This window comes from Pogona vitticeps, chromosome 7, assembly GCF_051106095.1.
Source record: "Pogona vitticeps strain Pit_001003342236 chromosome 7, PviZW2.1, whole genome shotgun sequence".
Classification (NCBI taxonomy): domain Eukaryota; kingdom Metazoa; phylum Chordata; class Lepidosauria; order Squamata; family Agamidae; genus Pogona; species Pogona vitticeps.
Genome location: NC_135789.1, coordinates 3,330,373 through 3,350,555, shown reverse-complemented (window position 1 = coordinate 3,350,555; position 20,183 = coordinate 3,330,373). Strand labels below are relative to the sequence as shown.

Below are 20,183 nucleotides of genomic sequence, written 5' to 3'. Positions count from 1 at the left end.
AGGACAAGGAAAATTTTGAACAGCCCTCCCACTCAGGAATCCAGCTTAAAAAAGAATGCACACACGCAAATTGAAGACTCAAAATTATGCTACTAAACAACACCCGCTGATGCACCAACTTTCAGCAGCCACAGGAGGGGGGGGGCTGAGGGGCGGGGAAAGAAAACGGAGAGAACCTACAGTACACTGTAATCCTAGTCGATTCTATCCTGCAGTGAGATCAAGTAACATTTGAAGAACTGGGCGCCAAGCACCAAAGGCTGCCCAAGAGAAGTAACAATACACACACTGGAATTGTGGATTCAAAACACACAGAGACAGACAGACACTTTCACAGGTCCCATGGATTTGTTACAATTCGGTTAGGATGCTCCAAAAATTACAAAGGGAAAAAAGCTGGGAAGAAAAGGAAGGACCCAAATCAAAGCCTCATAAATCTGAATGGGTTGTTCTGTGCCTGCCCAGTGTAATTTTTAACCAGGCAGCTGGAGTTGTTTAAAACGATGGGCTACATTTTAAAAATACCCCCCAAACAAACAAACGGAGGGCTGATTGACAGCCTGAAACTCATTGACCAGACACAAGTCCCTTTATACAATAATTGTATTCCTCAGTCTTTTAAGACTTTAAATCCCGCTTAACTTCTTTTTCAGACATGTGCAAGTAGAATACTGTACACTGTTTCTAACTCTCTTTTTTCCCCTCCTCCACCTTAAAAAGAAAAAGAAACATGACTTAAGAAAGAATAAACTGCACTTCAGAAGAATAGCCCCCCCCCATCACCACTGGGCCCCCAAGTTCATTTTTTCTACATGCAAGTGGACAGTTGCCCTTGTCAACTGTCATTTGGACCCATCTATCATTGAAAACTCTGTATGGCTGAAAGGAAGGGCATCCAAATTGCTCTCTCTGACACAGACATACCAGGCACCCCGTGTAGAGCAAGGCTTGCCTGTCCTCCAGAAAAGCTTAAAACAAAATCCCAACTGTAGAACAAAAGCAGAGCTGGTTTCTGTCTGGGGAAACAAGAAGTGGTTGAGCAGGTCTCCCTGTCACATCAACTGAGAACAAGGTTGAGTAAATATTATAAAAGGGCTTTTTCAACAGAGACCGGCACCAATTAAAAAACATAAAAGGCATTTAAGCACACACTTGTAAACTCCACTTCAACAAATGGAGTGAATGCTCCAGCTCCCACACACACACACACACACACACACATGCCTACAACTCCCACCCAGAAAACTTACATTTCTTTTAAATTATTTTTTAAATGGAAGTAAGCTTTTAAAGTCCCACCCCACACATTTTTCTTTTTTCTTTTTTTCTTTTTTGGTAGACTTGGGGAAGAGAAAGTCAAAACACATTCCCTCTCCCGAAGAGGGAAAATGTAATCTTAAAAGTGTTCTGGAACAGTGCCGTGGGCCAATAAAAGCTATCACATCACCTCTCCAGCAGATCCAAGTTTCCTTCAAATTATTTCTCTCACTCTAAGCTATTGCAAATTAAGTGGAGGGTGTCAAGTGTTCTCTCTATACTCAGGTGTTGCTTTTTTTACAATAAAGCTATTTTTACATGGCATTTTCAAGGCTAGGGAAACCCTGAGCAACCCTCTAGGGGGGGAAAAGGGGGGGAGTTTATTTTGAGGTCCTCTCCCTCGCCCAGAGAGAGTAAGGAAGAACAAATAAGTACACATACACAAAATGAGTTCAACATAAACAGCACATGGACAAAAGGGGGAAAGACACAAGCTGCGGGGGGGGGGCGGAGGAGGGACCTCCCACCCACTGCAACAGTCCTGTGCCTGGAAGACTTCCAACCCCCCCCCCAAGCGAACCCCCAGGTCAGGCGACTCTTCTCTTCTCCCCCCCCCCCCGCCAGCCAGCCAGCCAGCCAGCCAGCCACCCCCTCCCCCGCCTATCACTCACCCCCGCCAGGCTTGGACTTTCGGCTCTGCAACAACAACACGGAAGAGAAGGAGGAGAATTCCTGGAGATGAGGGGCCAAGGCAACCGGGCTGCAATCACAGCAGCTGCTCCCGCCTGACCCCAGCGGACCCTGGGCTGCTTCTCCAGAGCATGCAGAAGAGGAAGAGGAGGAGGAAGAAGAGGCGCACTCAACCCCACCCGCAATGCCCATGGAGGGGAGGAAGAAGAGGAGGAAGGCAAGAGGAGAAGGCGAAGGGGGCCGGAGGAAAGAGATGCACTTGGCGAACAAAAGGAGGCCCCCGCTTCACTGCAGCGCCGCTACTGGGCCAGGGAGCGGAGCGGGCGAGAGGAGGAGGAGGAGGAGGAAGAGGAGGGCGAGCAGCGGCAGCGGCGGCATTGCCCGGGCCGGAGAAGGCTTCCGACGGGCGGCAGCGGCAGGTCCCTGCGCTCCCGAGGCCCTTTCGCGGCGCATCCACCGCCACCAGCAGCCTCGCTCAGCTGCCGCTCCTGGGTTGCAGCCGCCACCTCCACATGCCTCGGTGTGACCCCGTCGCTTTTGCTTTCAACCCAGGCACCGGGAGAGGAGAGGAGAGGGAGAGGGAGAGAGAGAGAAGCACAGCCTCCCAAATACAACAAGCGGCGGCGCGGAGGAAAACCCGGAGCGGAGCCCGAGCCTGGCGCCGCCGCCGCCGCCGCCGCCCGGGCTCAAGGCAAATGGCAGGCCGGCGGGGGAGACACGGGCTTCCAGAGCCAGCCTCCAACTCCGTGCTCAGGACGGCCCCCAACGCCAGGGCCAGGAGGACGCCTCGGCTCACGGGCTGCTCGCCATGGTGGCCGCTCTCGGGCCGGGCCGGGCGAGCACGCACCGCGCCTGCCTGCCTGCCTGCCTGCTCTCCTCTCCCCTCTTCGCTTCTTCCTCCTCCTCTCCGCCCGCCCGCCCCACTCATCCGAGCTGGAACAGGGAGATGCTGGCTGGGTGATTGATGGTGGCTCTTTAATAGCGTGGTCAGCTAGAAAATGCATCTGCAAGCAAGATATTAAAGAGGCAAAGCATCCCCGCGAGTGATCTGCCGCTGCTCATATCCAAGAGCAAGGGAGCTGCAGGAGCAGCCCAGGAATATTAATGCAAAAACCACCCTCCTTCCCTCCCCACCAGCACCCTGCGCCCCGCTTCGTGTCACAGAAATGCAGATCAAACAGGCACACAGATGGTGGAGGCGCAGATCAAAAAGCAGAGAGGTGGAGGGAAATTTGGAGAGGGAGGGGAGAAGAAACGGGACAAATATATATATACACACACACACTGTATATTTATCTGCCCCGAGTTGGAAAGGCAGGAGATGGCAGCCTAGTGACACATGAGAGGCATTATGGCTACAAAGGAGGCTTGGGTTGCAGCTGATCCATCCAGTAAGCCATTTTGTTAATATCCACCTGCAGCGCCAGCCTTCGTTCCTACAGGAAGGAGATGATTCCTCTATTAGGCCGGGTTCCTTCTGAAATGGCACTGGATTGGAAAAGAAATAAAACTAGCACCAGGGGAGAGCCACAAACATGTGCTCACACAGCCATTCCCAGCACCGCTTATCAGCAAAATGTGGATTTTGCCCTCATTTTAAAAAAAAAAAAAAAAGGATGAATGGGATATCCAGCTCTTTCTTACATGAACACCTTCTTCCCCCCCCAATTATTTCCTTCTTATTCTGGACACCAAAACGACACATACATCTTACACTCACATGCCTGAATAACCACAATCTTTCACTTACACTTGTAATCATCCACCTGGATTAAAATCATCTCTTTCCCCCTGAGAGGCCATGAGAAGGGGGGATCCCGATATCAAAGCCCACACATTTCCTGAACTGCACAAAGATAAATGGGAAAACTAACCTACGTTCAGGCTTTATCTTGAATATCCTGATGTCTTATGTATGGCTGCTTCTTTGTTACGAGACGGCTTTTCTGTTTTGCGTCCTTGTATTCCGACCCCTCCAGCCCTCTGCCTCACTGAAGGAGGACCAAGCTTGGAGCCATCATCTGTCCTGCTCTGGCGACAAGCAGCTGCCTAAACCGCCAACCCAGCTAATGAAGTATAACACCCTTACCACCCTGAAAGGCCGCCCTGTGATCAATACACTCTGAGAGCAGCATGTACTGCAAGCTTGGCTCCCTTGAAAGATCAGTGCTGCACATTAGCTTCTCCACAGGAACCTATCTAAGGGGGAACGGGCTCAGTGAAAATAAGCTTCATAACCAAGAGGCTCAGTGATGGAACTGCACGGCCAGAGCCAAAAAATAAAAAATAAAAATCAATCCCAGAGTCAAGCTACAAAGCTGACATTACATTTAGCTGCTCTTCCAATTTTTTAATCAAGTCTGGCCCTGCCACACATGGAGCCATGGGAAGGACATATCACTCCAGCCTTGGGCTGATGTAGTGCTTGCTCTCTAGCCACTCCATGAGCATGCTTCCTGATTTTCAGCATATTCAGGCTACAGGAAAAGTCTCGCACCTATCAGCAGCACAGCGCTCTGAGCCTGCACAGCAAAAAAAAAAAAATTGTGTGAATGAGACATGGCACCCTTCTGCAGCTGAATTCACAAAAGAAATCTTTTCTAGATAAGTGACTTCTCCTTTTCAGTCTCTTCAGATCCCAGTGACTCCTGCTTCCGCCCTAGGATGGGGACAAAAAACATGGGATGGAACCGAAGTGTGAAAAAAGTTCATTCAATGATCAAAGCCACATGCCAAGATGGTGCCCTGCCACCTCAAAAAAGGACCATGGACATGTGGGGCATCCCAGGAGATGACTACTCGTATTATCATAATTTGGCTGCAACAATGTGAAGAAATCAACCATGACCACCACCAACAGCATACCGCACAATAAGAATTGTCCCCAGATGAATTCATCATCTTGGCTAAATCCAGTCCTGTCAAATGATTTGACATGATTTCCTTCAGAAAACACTGAAGTATAAGGTGCCGCAACTGAAAAACAGTCCTCTAGCTCAGAGGTCATCAACTACCAGTCTGCGGCCCGGTGCCGGTCTGTGGGCTGAGCCAGACCGGGCCACGGAGACAGACCTCCCTCCCTACAGCTGCTTTGTGCACGCACACACGTGCCAGTGCCAGCATGAGCGCTCCACCACCCCTTCACGCAGGCACCCAAGCACCTGCGCAAAGGGGTGGGCACGTGTGCACAAGGGTGTGCAGGTGCTCCTGCGTATGCGCGAAGGGGTGGGGGAGCACTCATGCCGGTGCTGGAACACGCATGCATGCATGCTCCCCCATCGCTTTGCGCATGTGCCCGAGAGAGTGTATGCATGTGCCCAAGAGCACAAGAGAGTGGGGGGGTGCCCCGCCTTCCTCAGAGGCTCGGCCTGTCCACGGTCCCCAAAAAGGTTGGGGCCCGCTGCTCTAGCTAATACAGTACGGCTTCATTTCAGGAACACCCACCCAGGCATCTGGCAACCATCTGCAAAAGTTCCCCCGTAATGCTGATTTGTTTCTTCCTGATCGCTTCTGGTGACAACGAAAGTGAATGGAACGCCCTCACAGAAATATGATTATTTTAATATTTAAACACACTGGTTCTGACATAGAGAAGCCCTCATTGTGGTTGAGACAGTGGCAGAGCCCTTTCAAGTGGCTATTGCAGCAAGTCAGCAATAAAAGGGAGTACTGTAATGTGAATTCAGCAGCCTCTCTTATCCTGGGCCAGGATATGCATAGCAATCTTTCGAGAGAACAGCCAGGTTCTCGGTCCCTTGCTGCTGCTTTGTTCTTCCCCAATACTACAATTCTGTGTTTATTCTCTTCTCTTGGCCAGCGTACGAAATAATTCTGGGTTGGATGGGGTCTCAATTCACCACCTTCAGAAACACGATATACATACATAGTCCCCCAAGTGCATTGCCTCCCCAATCAAACAGATGATAAGCTTTGAAAGATAAGCAGCAAATGCTCCATGTGGAATCAACAGGTTGACAAATTGCAGGCAAAACTTTTTTAAAATAGTCCACCTCGGAAATAAAGCTCTCTGCCAAGAGAGGCCCAACTCACCTCTCTTTGACAGCCTTTGATAGCTGTAGGAACTTTCTTATCAGTTTGATATGCCAATGAGTTGGCTCTGAATTCTCCTGATATGTTAACAGAAGGATTTTATCCACTGTTTCCTCTCTTTTTGTTATTGTTTATTTTGTGCTTTACTGTCAAGTTTAACAAGTTAATAAAATTGTTAACCACTTCAAACATTTCCTTTAGGAGAGAAACCCAGGATAAAAGGACTTGTAAATGAAAAAGAGAAAATCAAAGAAATTTCCGTTCTCAAAAAGAGAAAATAAGACTGACAGATGACAAAATTCAAGTATTAGACCTTGCACAGTGGCTGTGTTTTGAACCTCCTAAGCTGTGCAGGAAAATTTGAACATCTGGTATCAGGGACAATCTCTAAATTCCAGTTGCCAGGAAACAACAGTGAAATTGCTGCCATGGTGCTTACACCCATGGGGGGGGGCGTAATCTACTGCTTGTGGATTCCCCGAGGCCTCTGGTTGGCCACTACGAATGGAATGCAGGACTGCACAGATCTGATATTACAGGGCTTTTCTTTTTGATCTTAATACCCAATTATCATTACTATTTATTAAAACCCCAACTTATTCCCACCGCCCTGAAACTCAGGAGTAACTTGGTGTCTGCACCCATTTTATCCTCACATAAAGTAATATGAGAGACTGCAACCACCCACAATCCCATTGAATAAGTTTCAAAACTGAGTGGTATATCAGACCAAAAGAAGGGGGGGAACACCACCAAACAAACAAACAAACAAAAAAAAACCCACCAAGAGACAAAAATATAGTGGCACCTGAAAGACTGCTATATTTCAACATGAGCTTCCATGGATCAAATCCCCTTCCTCAGATAGATGAATGAGACTATAGTAACTGTCACATTTATATGTGGCCCCATGGCCGAGTGGGAATACTGATAATGGCCTAAGTGGCAACGGTTCAATAGTAAACAAATATCAGGAAGTACATAAGGTCAATTGTCTACAAGGTAACAATGGCACAGTTAACAAAAATAGCAAATTATGTTAATCAATATGGCACTTCACTTTGAAAACATATTGGGGAAATGAACCCCAATTCCTTGGTCCCAGTCCATTACTTTAATCATTATACAGTACAGTACTACATTGTTCTGCTCCTAGTACTCAGGTAAGAATCAACCTAAGCCAACACATACGCACGCAGAAAAGAAAAGAAAAGGCAGAATTGTTTCTTGAGTTCTGTGAGAGGTATACTTATGAATGCAGGAAGGAAGCCAACCTTCACACAAACAGCCAGCGTGTTGATCTGATGCTGTGCAAGGACTGCTTCCAATCCAGAGTAGAAAGAAATCCAGACCACATTTCAGTGTCATCTCCATTTATCAAAACAACCCTGTCATGTTGAGTACCATTAACAGATAATGAAAGGAGACAAGGGATGCAGTTACAAGCAAAGCACTCAGCCTTGTACAGGCCTAAGCATGCAGCCAAGTGAGCTGACATCTGACTTTATTATAAGCATTATAATTAAATGGAATACCTAGTTTAAGTAACATTAAGGTTGTGACACAAACCAACAAAAGCTGGGGAAATTCAAAGTTAAAGCTTTGACACACTGTCATTAACTCCTGCTATTTGGAGGGGAGGGGAGGAGAGAGTGTGCATTTTTAAATAACAGCATGTGTATTTGAGAAAATCTAAACAGGGAACAGCACTAGCTTTAAGGGCTGAGAAGCCATCCGTAACTTTAAATAGTCTCATTTCTACAGCTCAGGACTACAGTTTTCACAGTGGAGGCTTCCTTGGATGTTTGGGGAGATTTTCCACAAAGATGATCAGTCAATAGCAGATGTGACTTCTTGAAGGACAACCTCTCAGTGACTGGAAGTGTTGGCATCAAGGAACACTCTCATCTGGCACATATGCCACCTGAGAAACCTGTCCAGCACTTCAAATAAACCAAATATTATACATGTAGCACAGTCAAATGGAATTGTGGGAGCAGACGGGAGGGGTCTTACATTCATCAACGCTCCTTTATGGGACAAACTGCCACATAAGTAGAAAAACAGTTCTGCTTTCTCCCTGAGATACTGCTTTTCTACTTGCAGAGAGTATTTTACACGGAAGGAGAACCCAAAAAAAAAAAAAGATTCCCCACTTCTGTCCCCACAAACAGTCCATAGGAAGCTATCTAACACAGAATCTGACCACTGGTTAATCTACTAGAGTGCTGCTTACACCAGTAGAGGACAAAGAGCAGCCTTCCAGACAGTGCTGAACAGCAACTATGATGGGAGCTGTAGTCCAGCAACATCTGGAGGGCTGCATTTTGAACATGTACTGTCTACAAGACCGTGTCTCTTCAGGTCCCCAGACACACATCTTCCCCAACTCTACCTAGAAAAGCCAGAAACTGTCGGCCAGAACTGTACGGCCACATTGCTCCTGGAAACTATACAAGAAGATCTGAAAACCCTAGAATTTGCCCAGGGTTTTGTGGTCCGTGTGTGGCAACAATATGGAAAGAATTGCTTAATACTCGTAGCTGGAAGTTTGAAAACTAATGAATGAGATGGACCTTAACCCCATGTTATTTCAGAACAGAGGGGAAGAGACCCGTCAATAAGCATGGAAGCATTCAACAGTTTGTGGGTTTGCGACAAAGTGCTGCTTTCTAGACAGATTTCACACCACATAGAAATAATTTATACTCTCTTGTGAGAGGGTTAGTACACCTGAAGAACATTAAATGGAGATATACCGCAAGATCTATCAAGTAAAAGCCATTCTCAGGAATTCCTTCAGAGAGAATTAGCTCTTATCAAGGCATGCATAAATACTTCACCTTCTAGACAAACTGTGCCAGGAGGAGAAGGCAGCTGCACAAAGGCCACCAGATAAACATACTTCAGCAGGCAAAACTAATTGTAAGAGCACTTTAACTTATCAGCTAGATCACATTAGAAATGCATTATTAAAATTTACTAAGCACTTAAAGCTGAACAGGTCACAGGAACTGATGTTGGGGGAGGGAAAGGAAAGGGAAAGAGGGGGAGGACAAGAGTCACAGTTAACAACCTTTTTGGCTTTCAGAACAAATTTTGCACGCTTTGCTTAGCGAACACAATTTGCACTAAGTGGAGAAAGTTTGTTAAATCCATTATCAAGAATAATGAAGACGTGCGTTTGACAAAATGTTTCCAGAAAAAGGGTCTATTTTTGGTGTTTGTGTGTGTGTGGGAGAGAGAGACTTGTTTTTGTGTTTTGTTTTGTTTTTGGCACAATCTCATTCTACTCTAAACATGTATTTATTCCACCTTTGGGCAAACCATAAGCTTTCTAAGTGCTTCTGCTGGAAGCAACCAAAGGAAGATCAGGGAAGACTTTTTCCCCATTAAGGCATGCTAAGAACAGGTGGCCTGACAACATAAAAATTCAAGACTTCTCTTTACCCTCTATGAACACCAGAAGCAAAGCCCAGCAGTGTCTCGTGTACAAAATGACCAAACATTAGCTGATACAGAGCCCAATTCTAACCCAACCCTGTTTCGCCACCAGCAGATAGATTCTTGTGTCCTCACTGTACTAAACGTTTTGCAAGAGGGAAGCAGAGGAGTTCGCTTTTACCTTAAAGACTAAGTCCATGTTCCACTCACAATTCCCATCTTCTTACTCCAGTTTTGGAAGTGCTAACCATAGATACACCAGATATTATTGCTAAACTACAATTGACACTGATTTGGGAAAAGGAATGAAAGTGGATAGATACAGGAGTCTCTTAATCACCACACCATAATGTGATAATCAGCCTACCAACTGGATCATTACAATACTGTATATCAGAATCCAGTTAGTATCAAATAAATAAGTGAAGAGTATGAACTCTTCTACCATTTCAGGGTTGCAATACTATGCGTCTTTCTCTTAATTAAGTTAACAGAACACAGTAACTGCTGAGTAACTAGACAGAGAATTACACCACAGAGAAACTTATTGTGAAATCAAAGAAGCCAATTAAGAAATGCTCCTCCACTGCTTCTCATTGCACTCAGTACTTCAGCTTCCAGACTCCATTGTTGGAAGCCATGTTTAGGCAAGTCCAACACAACGTGGGCTTGAAATAACAGAAGCAGTCTACTTTTCCATTCTGAACATCAGAAAGTTTGGTAATTTGTTTATCCTAAGAAACTGCAAGACATGCAATGCTTTCTCCCTCCCCTTTTTCCACCTCATCTCTCGTTTTTTCTCCTTAAACCTTTTGCACTTTCTCAGGACCAGCTTGCTTCTGCCTCCTGCCGTCTCAAGAGTCATCCTGTTTCCCCTTTCAACATGCCGCGCTCAGAAAGCTCAGCAGGATCCATGTATAGTCCCTTCTCTTTTTTTAATACTGAACCACCAACTGTCACACCCCTCACACTCACAGAGAAACTGGCAGTTTTAGAATATGGCATGAGAAGAATTCCACACAGCACAGCATTGATAAAAATCAGTCCTGTGATTTCAAAACAGAGGGGCAGAGGGAAGATGGGCCAGGAATTTTTTATTCTAAACCTCACATTTTTAGTACTGGAGACTCTCATTGTTCCTCTGATCTGTCTGTAAACCAAACTCTGTGTATGTTTCTGTTGAGCACTCTCTGAAAGTCATTAAATTGAAAAAGAGCCTATTTAACCTCAGGATGTTCCAGGGCTGGAAAAAACCCAGCCACCTCATCATCAACCAGATGTCTAAAATCTTGGCATTGGTACCTAACACTTTCCCTGCTCTCTAAAAATGCTTGGTACTGAGTTCTAAGAATTTAACAAGTATAACGTTCCAACCAGGAAATGTGCTCCTATAATTCATATGACTATGGTTAAAACGCAGGCAAATATTGATATTCAAATATACAATACTCAAAGTAACACCACCACTTTTTAAAAGAAAGTAACTCTGAGGTACTAACCTTTTGAAACATGCCTATATTTACCCTCTCTAAGTATTTCCCTATGCAAATATATCAAATACGGTGAAATAACGACAGTTAACATTATACAAGAGATTGCCCTGGTGCTTAGCAGGACAGCGTCATGCAGTTCTTTTTTTTATCCTACAAACATCTCTTTTTAAACTCCCAAGAACACCTAGGATATGGAGAGTGTAACTAATGATATTAAAAAATAAAATAACACAAACTGCTTCAATCTGGCCGATTATTCTGGGGTCACTCAAATGTGTACATTTGTGTGTGTGTGTGTGTGTGTGTGTGTGTGTGTGTGTGTGTGTGTGTGTGTGTGTGTGTGTGTGTGTGTGTGTGTGTGTGTGTGTGTGTGTGTGTGTGTGTGTGTGTGTGTCCACACCACACACATAAGTTTACTTGTTCAGCAACACTAACAAAACCACATATTTAAAAGTAAACTTTAAAAGAAACAAGGCAGAGCTGGAAATTCTGTACCATCAATTTCATGAACAGCACCACTGTCTTCAAAGTGTACTAGCTCAAATATCAGGACAGAAATGCATGCCAAAACAAAATTGCTATTAGTTTAAATTATCACAATGAGCCATGAAATAGCCTCTACTTTCAAGAACCACTGCTTGAAAGACGAACTGTTGTTTCAGATAGCCCAAATAAAGCAATTGCTATTAAAAGTACAAACTACTACATTTCATCCCCCTAGTTATTCTTTAGTTAGTTAAAAGCCTACACAGGCATACATATACATGCATGCACACACCCATTATGACAGACAAGAGATTTTAAGGAGTTAACACAGGCTACAGGAGATTTCCTTCCCTTCCAGGTTCTAAATCAAACCAATTTTAAACAACAACGCTCCCCTCCGCCCGCTCCATTTCTAGAGCATACGTTAAATGCTTGTGAATGGAAAATACGATACCTCTATCAACAGCCTGCGGTATGTTTAAACTATTATAATGTAAAGCATACTTACTCGCTCAAAAAAATACTAGAGGAAATGACTACCAAATGCTTCCTTTACAATCTCTCTTGAATTAAGCAGATTCTTAAAGGCTAGGAGGGGGGATTTTTTTTCCTGCCATTTAATGTTAGCAAAGCAGATATCCCGAGAAAAGAAGCGCTTGTGATAGATTTATTATCTTTTATTGAAAATACAGCAAAGGGGTCGGTGGAAAAGGAAAATTGGGCTCGCCACATTTTTAGTGCATCAATCACTTTTATGTTAAATACTTAATAAAAAATTCAAACAGGCCTTTTAAAAGAACAGTGACAAAGAACCACAGGAAGTGACCACAGCTATAACGATGTTTCCCTCAAGAGGGCCAGATAAGCCTTAAAAACAGGAAGTCTGCAGTATAATGATGAAAAAGTTTAACTACAAAGCTATAGAGTTCTTACAGATACATGTCCAACCGGGAACAGGCAGCTGGGCTTTGTGTGTGGAGCACACACATGGAATCTATGAGGTTTTTGGTGAGGGAGGGGGAGATTTCAAATGTATACCTAGGGTATGGAAAGTATAAGTAATCATATGCTCATTTTTAGCAGACCTCAGTAACCAATTCCTGGATTTTCTTCAGTCCCTGGCTGACTTGGTGTACATTGAATACACACAGTGACTACAGAGGGCCAGGCCTGTTTCATAGTAACAGTGTGAGTCAGTGTGTAGAAAAGTGATACTTGACCCACCTGCAATACTTTTACTGATCAAATACAGTCTTGGAAGGAATGTCCAACAAGCAGAAGTGGCAGGGAACACATTTACACATCCCCCACCCCCAGAGCAATTCTAAAACTCTACCTACTACGCAATTTTTTAAAAAAATCACAAAAATTATCCACACTGCTTTCCAGCATCTTTAAAGAAACCCTGAGCCTCTGCAATTTAGAGAAATGCAACCAAACGCAGTGTACCCCACTCACACCACAGAAGAGAGACAATGAGAGAGAATAAGTAACATTTTTTCCCATTTGTTTATTTTTCTCATAGGGCACAAATGAAGATGGAATACAGAAACGGAGTAACTTGCAGCGAACTCACGTAAACTTAGCATCTTGATAAAGAAATATGCTATTCAGGCAGAGTTTGACATATTTTTGAAGTAAATTCAGATTGATTTGGACCAAGTCTACCTTGCCTACTCTCATAAGTAATGTAGCTGACACAACTCGTGTAAATAAGTCTCACATTTTGGAGAATGCTGCATTACAGCTCCCCAAACACCTTCCCTTCAAGCCTTTTCAGAATGCAAGTTTGGCACCAAAAGGAATCTCTGATCTTCTATTTATTTCTCTCCGCTTGCTGAGAGTAAAAGGGAATTATGCATCAAGATACAGTGAAAGAGAACACTGCAAACTGATACTTAGGTGGTAAATCCTTCCTTCATAGCTAGATAAATTATTTCCAGAACTTGGCAGCCATACAAAGGGTATGAGGTTAAAAAAACAATTCACATCTGTAGTCTTCTTTCTGTGGTTGGTAAGCTGGCTTCAGGGTGAAAAATTCTCCTTTAAACTTGCATTGTTCTCAGAATGAAACATTGGGGGTTTCCCCCCCTCTCTTTCATTGACAGTCAAATAATGCCAACCCTGCATACAATCTAGATGACGCTGTATGTACTGCCATCTGCACAGCTAAAATCAACTATCAGAGCAGCTAGCATCTCAACAGAGAAAACTATCCCATGAATGGCTAGATGGAAGGCATCTCTCACCAAGAACCAATCCTTTGTGGAAAGGTAGAACAATGCTTTCGTGGCAACAAGAGGCAATGGGTTCCAAATGCACCAACTTCAAGTGGTAGCTCTTTGAAGGTGGACTGTAACTAGTGGAAGGGTACACAAACAAGGTCCCAGATTAAATTCCTAATATCTCCAGTAGAAGGAACCTAGAAAGCCAGCTGGGAAAAGGCTGTTGCCAAAGAGCTGGCAGGGACGCTGCCAATTAGAATACAAACTAGTAGATTGAGCAGTGGATTCAGCATAAGGGAATCTCAGATACAACAGGAATTTTTGATTAAATGTCAGAGAATACGTTGCCAAGAGTTAACTTGTAATTCAGTGAAAAGAATCAAGAGGTTTGGGTTGGATGAACTCTACCATAATGGCAACAGCTGAAGGGGTGCTTTCACAACAAAACTGAAAATTGTTCCTTTACAGAGAAAAATCGTTATCAGTGGAAAGAAAGCATGTGCATCATAAAATCGAGGACTTTAAACAAATCCACCATCAGGGGAAGAGACACGAGCACAAACGTAAAATGCCTGCTTTTTAAGAGAGTCCAAAGACAACATTTTCTGTGATGAAAGCAACTGATTGCAGATGGTGAAGCCCAAACTGAAACACATGTGACTATTATAGGAGACATTTAGCGAGGAACAAAGCATTTAAAGATTGTACACTGGAATTCCAAACAAAGGGAAACTGGAGGAAGAGAAGAGAAATAAACGAATGTCTAAATGCAACCAAGAAACAGTACCAGCTTCAGGGAGAGGGGGAATCAAGCTCTAGCAAAACAACTTAGTGAACCAAATTAACTTCAACTGAACATTGTTAAATCCCTGTTTTAAAAAAAGAAGAAGAAGCATGCCCTCTTTATCAGAGCCACATAAGCCTCCAACAGAATAGCTAAAGGCATCTGGTTTGTTTCAGATTGCTTTACTCCAGCAAAATCGATTTGTTAGTAGTTTGCTGCTATGCCACCTCGTGGCTGCCTCCTAAAATAGTGTTCACCCTAAACAGCTGCATGATCAGCACTATTCTTTATGCCTCACAATTCAGCAGGACAGCTGACAACAAAAGCAGTAACACAGAAAACACTTCAGGACTCCTCCGACTATTGATGCCTGATGGCTGAGAGTGGTTCTATTCTTCTTTTTCCTACCTGCACTTGAAAAACTATCATCTACATTTCTCACTTCACTTCTAAGACACTCCAGTTAGCTATCCTAATTACTGATCCACCTTACTCTCGCCTTTGTACATACAATCCAAGAAGACGTCCCTTCAAAGAAGACAGGGAATACCTGTAGTCTGGACATCTCGGATCCCATGCAGAAGAAGTGTGATCTGCATGAAAGAATACCAAGATGCCTTCCCCTTAGGATGATATCGCTACGCAAATATTGGCAGGTCGAGAAGGGACATTAATGCTACGTGAGGTTATCCCCATACTAAGAGCCATAGGCTGCATCTGCACAGAACTCTTTGCAAGGGATCCAAACTTAATGAATCACAATGCAAACACACTGCATAATTGTGTGTCTCACATTCTGTTCCATTCACTTCTTCTTTCACATAGGCAGGGAAGCAAACCAGGCAGAATGCAACTTTATATGTTAGCTAAAACTGGATTATGGTTAAATCCAGCCAAACAAATTGTGTGAAGGATGTCAAATAAAGGTACCAATTTTCCTTTTCCATTTACTTGCAAAAAGGAAAAGCTGAAATGGGAAATGAGTTTTCAAGAGGAGTCAGCAATTATTCAATGGTTGTCTAGTTTTAACAGTAGTCAAACAACTGCTTCCAGGAAGCCCTCAAGCAGGGCCTTAGGTTAACATTACGTATTAGCTAAGTGTTGTTTGTTCACAGACTCTGGTGTCTCAAGGTATACCGCTTCCAATTGTGGAGGCTCTACTTAGCTATATAGCTCTACAATGGCACTTTCTATCCAAACTCACCCCAGTCATTCTAACACATTTTTGTTCATGAAACAGTCAGATATCTTCGAGAACAGGACATTCCTATCCATCCAAGATTAAAGATAAAATACGAAGCTACTGTAAACAAAGCTCGAAAGACCTTATTGAGTGGCAGTTGTGTTTCCCTGCATCTCTTCAGTACAACAGCCTTGTCCTTGATTAGGGTATTGACAGACAAACTGCTGAATTGTAATGCTAGTGTTTTGTCAATAAGTATTCACGTAGGCTTCACAAGTTCATTAATAATCCATTAAGGAGGCCTAAATTAAAGCTTGGCAGGCAGGCAGCTTCCCTGGGAAACATGATCAGGCTCTTCTAGGCTGGCAAGAACTGGATGTGCCAAGTGCAGTGTATTAAGATGCAAACTCAAATTTTAAAAGGTTTTCCGTGCAAACTATTTCAGGCTTCCTAATAAAAGGTGTTATGGCGCACCTGCAGAAACATGTACTAGGGCCACCTGTTTAATTCTGGGTGTAATCGACAGTTTCCTCAAGCTACCTGGTGTTAACTGCCAAGGGGAGTCCACGTCTTTCACGTGAGCTTAAACAACTTACAGAATTCATTACCATCAGAGGTGGTGATGGCTATTGGCTTAGATATTCATTAAAAATTAAAAATAGGTTAATTTACAGTCAGAACAGAGGAAATTGCCTTATACAGGTCTGTCAATTAATTCATCTAGTCTGATACTGTCTACTGAGACATAACTTCTCATCCACTCTATAACCTGCTCTCCTTCTAAGTCAGAGACCCCCACCCTAGTGCCCACCAGAGTTTGCTTCACTCTAGGTCCCGTCATCCTCACATACCATGGCCAACTATTAGAGATTACAGGAGTCACAGACAAACATCTAGTTGTTTCAAAGTCTGTAATGTTATTTAGTCATTGTTATGTCCGACTCTTCGTGACCCCATGGACCAGAGCACGCCAGGCCCTCCTATCTTCCACTGCCTCCCAGAGTTGGGTCAAATTCATGTTGGTTGCTTCGGTAACACTGTCCAACCATCTCGTCCTCTGTTGTCCTCTTCTCCTCTTGCCTTCACACTTTCCCAACATCAGGGTCTTTTCCAGGGAGTCTTCTCTTCTCATGAGATGGCCAAAGTATTGCAGCCTCAGTTTCAGGATCTGTCCTTCCAATGAGTACTCAGTCTGTAAACCCCTTCTCTAATTAAAAAAGCAGAGAAGTAAAGCTGGGACTTCTTCCATGGAAGTTACATGATTCATCCAGGGCTGAATTCAGACACCAGTCTAAGCTCTACTGGGTTAAGAAGGCCCAACAGTATTACCACAAAAGTAAATTATTATAACAATTAAATAAAACCTGAAATTTAATGCTGTTTTGTATATAGAGCCAATCTTGGGCTCTAAACTCCCATTTACATAGCTTGTGTGTAAATCTGGCACTACTACTGAACTTTGATCTTCCCATGAGCCTTGGAGGACAGCTCTGTCAACAGCTGGTAGCCATTACCAGTACATGGAACCCTTCCTCAAATATAGTAATAACAACTTCAATATCATAGGTTGGGGATTGCCATGGGAAGACTGGCAGCTTCGAGAGGCACTGACTGGCCACAATGAAACAAAATGCTGCACTATGTGGAACTTGTTTTAATGAATCTTAAATACATGCTCACTGGTATCCCACAACTAATTCTCATGCATCTCCAAGAAAAAAGAGCAAGGACTGCTCCCTGATGGCAGGCAATAATACCACCATTTCCTCTCAGCGTTTCCTCTCAGCACGAAGCATCTAAGATGGCCAGAGGCTGTGTGAGGGAATTCTCTGTTTGCACCCCTTGCCTCTTTTAGGAAAAGAAGTGCACTGCTGAAGGTGGATTGTCTGAGCATCTTCCTAATTCTGGAACTAATTTAAAAATATTTGCATCCATACAGAGAGGAAATTAATATACAGTGTTTCCCTGAAAACAAGACAGGGTCTTAGATTAATTTTTGCTTCAAAAAACACATTAGGGCCTATTTTCAGGGGATGTCTTATTTTTTTCATGTACAACAATCTATATTTATTCAAATACAGTCATGTCATCTTCTTCTGGTTGCTGCACAAGGGTGGAGGGTGTTTTATCAGGGTTTTTATCACTATTTAACTGGGGCTTATTTTGGGGATAGGGCTTATATTACAAGCATCCCAAAAAATCATACTAGGGCGTATTTTCAGGTTAGGGCTTATTTTGGGGGAAAGAAGGTAATTGCGTTCATCCTGCTGCCACTTCCTCTTGCCTTCCCAACGAGGATTGCCATACATGGGATTCTAAAAGCACAGCATTACAACAGGAAAAAGGAAAAGGAAAAAAAGATGGGATTGACCATGAGAGGGTCAGACAACACTGGGAAGCTACCTAAACTGCAATCAAAGCCTCCATCTTTTATTGTAAAACATCAAATGGTAGGAGTGGTTGAAGACCCAGAGCTGTTCCAAAACGGAAAGGGGGGGAGAATGGAACACCTGCTGGGCGTAATGACTGTTCTGTTTCCTCCCCCACCCCACGAATATTAGGGGCAATTCAGGGTTTTTATCACTATATGCAGTTACTTGTTCTAAAACATGTGAAGGTCTGTTTGGCATACAGAAAGGAGGAAAGTGAGTGCAGGGGAGAGATCAATGGAATTCTGATACCATAACATGATCTCCCAGAGTCCAGGCTCAAATCTCAGCTCAGCTTTGGTGGCTGCACTGGACAGCAGGGGCCAATTCACCCTCTCTCCGTCCAATCCCCTCCCCACTGTTGCCTGCAAATAGTATGGAAATTTTCCCAAGTATCCACACACATGTAGAGAGATGTCATTTTATTCCCATTAATATGGGGCTCCTTCCTCTGGAGCTTGAATACCTGCACCTCTCACACATCTTCTATTCCAATTGACTGCTTTTGAGTTATTTCTGTGTTCTTATATTCCCTCTTTCACCTTCAGCTGCTGAAAGCAGACAGGAAACAAAAGGAAATACCTACAGAGGAGTGACAATGCTGTAACTTCAAAACTCCTTTAGAAAATCAGTACCATTCTAAAACACAATGGGAAGGGCAGAGATGCAAAACGCATTTCAAACATAAGTTTGCTCTTCAACAGCAGCATTTTCAGGCACTGTGGATGTGTTCAGGCTGGAAAAAGGTATAGCAATCACTGTCAAGCATTGACACTGGAAAGACACCAGAAAAATGTCTTGATTATGAAACACATGAGATATATACCAGCCAAGCAACTCTTTCTTTCTTTCTTTCTTTCTTTCTTTCTTTCTTTCTTTGTTTGTTTGTTTATACCCTGCCTATCTGGCCTAATAGACCACTCTAGGCATGTCTAATAGACAACTCTAACAATTAAACTTTTTTTTTTTTTTGCTGCTGTTGAAAGAAGTAGGCCGGGGGAGTAAATTTATTAAAAAGAGATTGGATGGGCAAATATAACACTAAATACGCCACAGAAGAGAAACCAACCCCTTCATTTATTAAAACCTTGCATTCAAACTCCACTGCAGATCATGTCATCTTGATAAACTCCACTAAGCAATGTTTCCACTGGAAAACCTTTCCTCATGAGAGCAGCAGGATCAAACCATGGTGGATGTCCAAGAGTTCACGTTGCCATACTATCTTAAAATCGAATCCGCTCTTCGTTGAATTGAGCCCCCGGGGACTTCAAACACAGAGGCAAGAGCATGGAAGGTATCTCAATTTTCTTTGTCCCTGACTACTAAAAACCAGGGAAGAAAAAAACAGCATAAACCACTTTTGCAAAATGAACAGGTTCAGGTTTGGGGAAGTCTCCAAGGGAAAATAACCCCCCTTTTTTATTAACGCTTCCATTTGATTACATATCCTGCACCACCCCATAGCATGGTATGAGAACATAAGCTTGGCAAACAGGTTCAGCCGATGTTAAACAGAGAAGTGGGATAGGGAAAATATAATAATAATAAACCTTAGAACTGCAGGGGTGGAAGGGACCCTATGGATCATCTAGTCCAGCCCGTCAAGGAGACACTGTGAGGAATCGAACTCCCAACCTCTGCCTTTGCAGCCAGAAACCTAAACCATGGTGCTATCCAGCAGTGATGAAGTGTTGCTGCCGGTCAGAACAGGCTGCCTCAGTCAATGGTCTGACACCACTATAAAGGTCGTTTCATGGAACACAATACATCTATAGCCTGGGATTTTATAGCCCAGCATCAATTCCTTTACTTGCAAACTGAAAATAGCAAATAATAATTTTGTGGAGGGCTTTGGAGTAAGCTGAAAGGAGAGACTCTTCAGAGTCTCCCCAGTAGGATTCACATTTGTGAGACAGTGCAAGACCAAATTCCTCAAGGAAAGAGACCGTTGCTGTCCTGAGATTGAGTCTTGCAGAGTCCAAATGGTAGTCATGTTCTCTTATGCAATTTTTTCCAATATTCAAAATGTCTGGACGTTATATATCCTAAAAAGTCAAGAGCATACAAACAGATGAGAATTCCTTTTCCAATTCCACAGCTGAATCTGGTGGATCCTTTCCATCTAGCCAGTGTTTGCAT

At 43.6% G+C, this 20,183-nt stretch overlaps 1 protein-coding gene across 6 annotated transcripts in view; it reads right to left on the bottom strand.

Moving 5' to 3' along the window:
• Positions 1-20,183, bottom strand: part of RERE (arginine-glutamic acid dipeptide repeats) — a 266,304-nt gene that overhangs the window by 212,399 nt on the left and 33,722 nt on the right. The window contains exon 1 of one of the 6 annotated variants that reach the window (XM_078379234.1): positions 3,822-4,153. The exons of 4 other annotated variants lie outside the window; for them this stretch is intronic. The gene's annotated coding sequence lies outside the window, so the exon portion shown is untranslated. Of the gene's footprint in view, positions 1-1,928; positions 2,109-3,821; positions 4,154-20,183 lie in introns of those variants that run through there. One more of the 6 variants, XM_078379233.1, reaches the window with a different exon arrangement.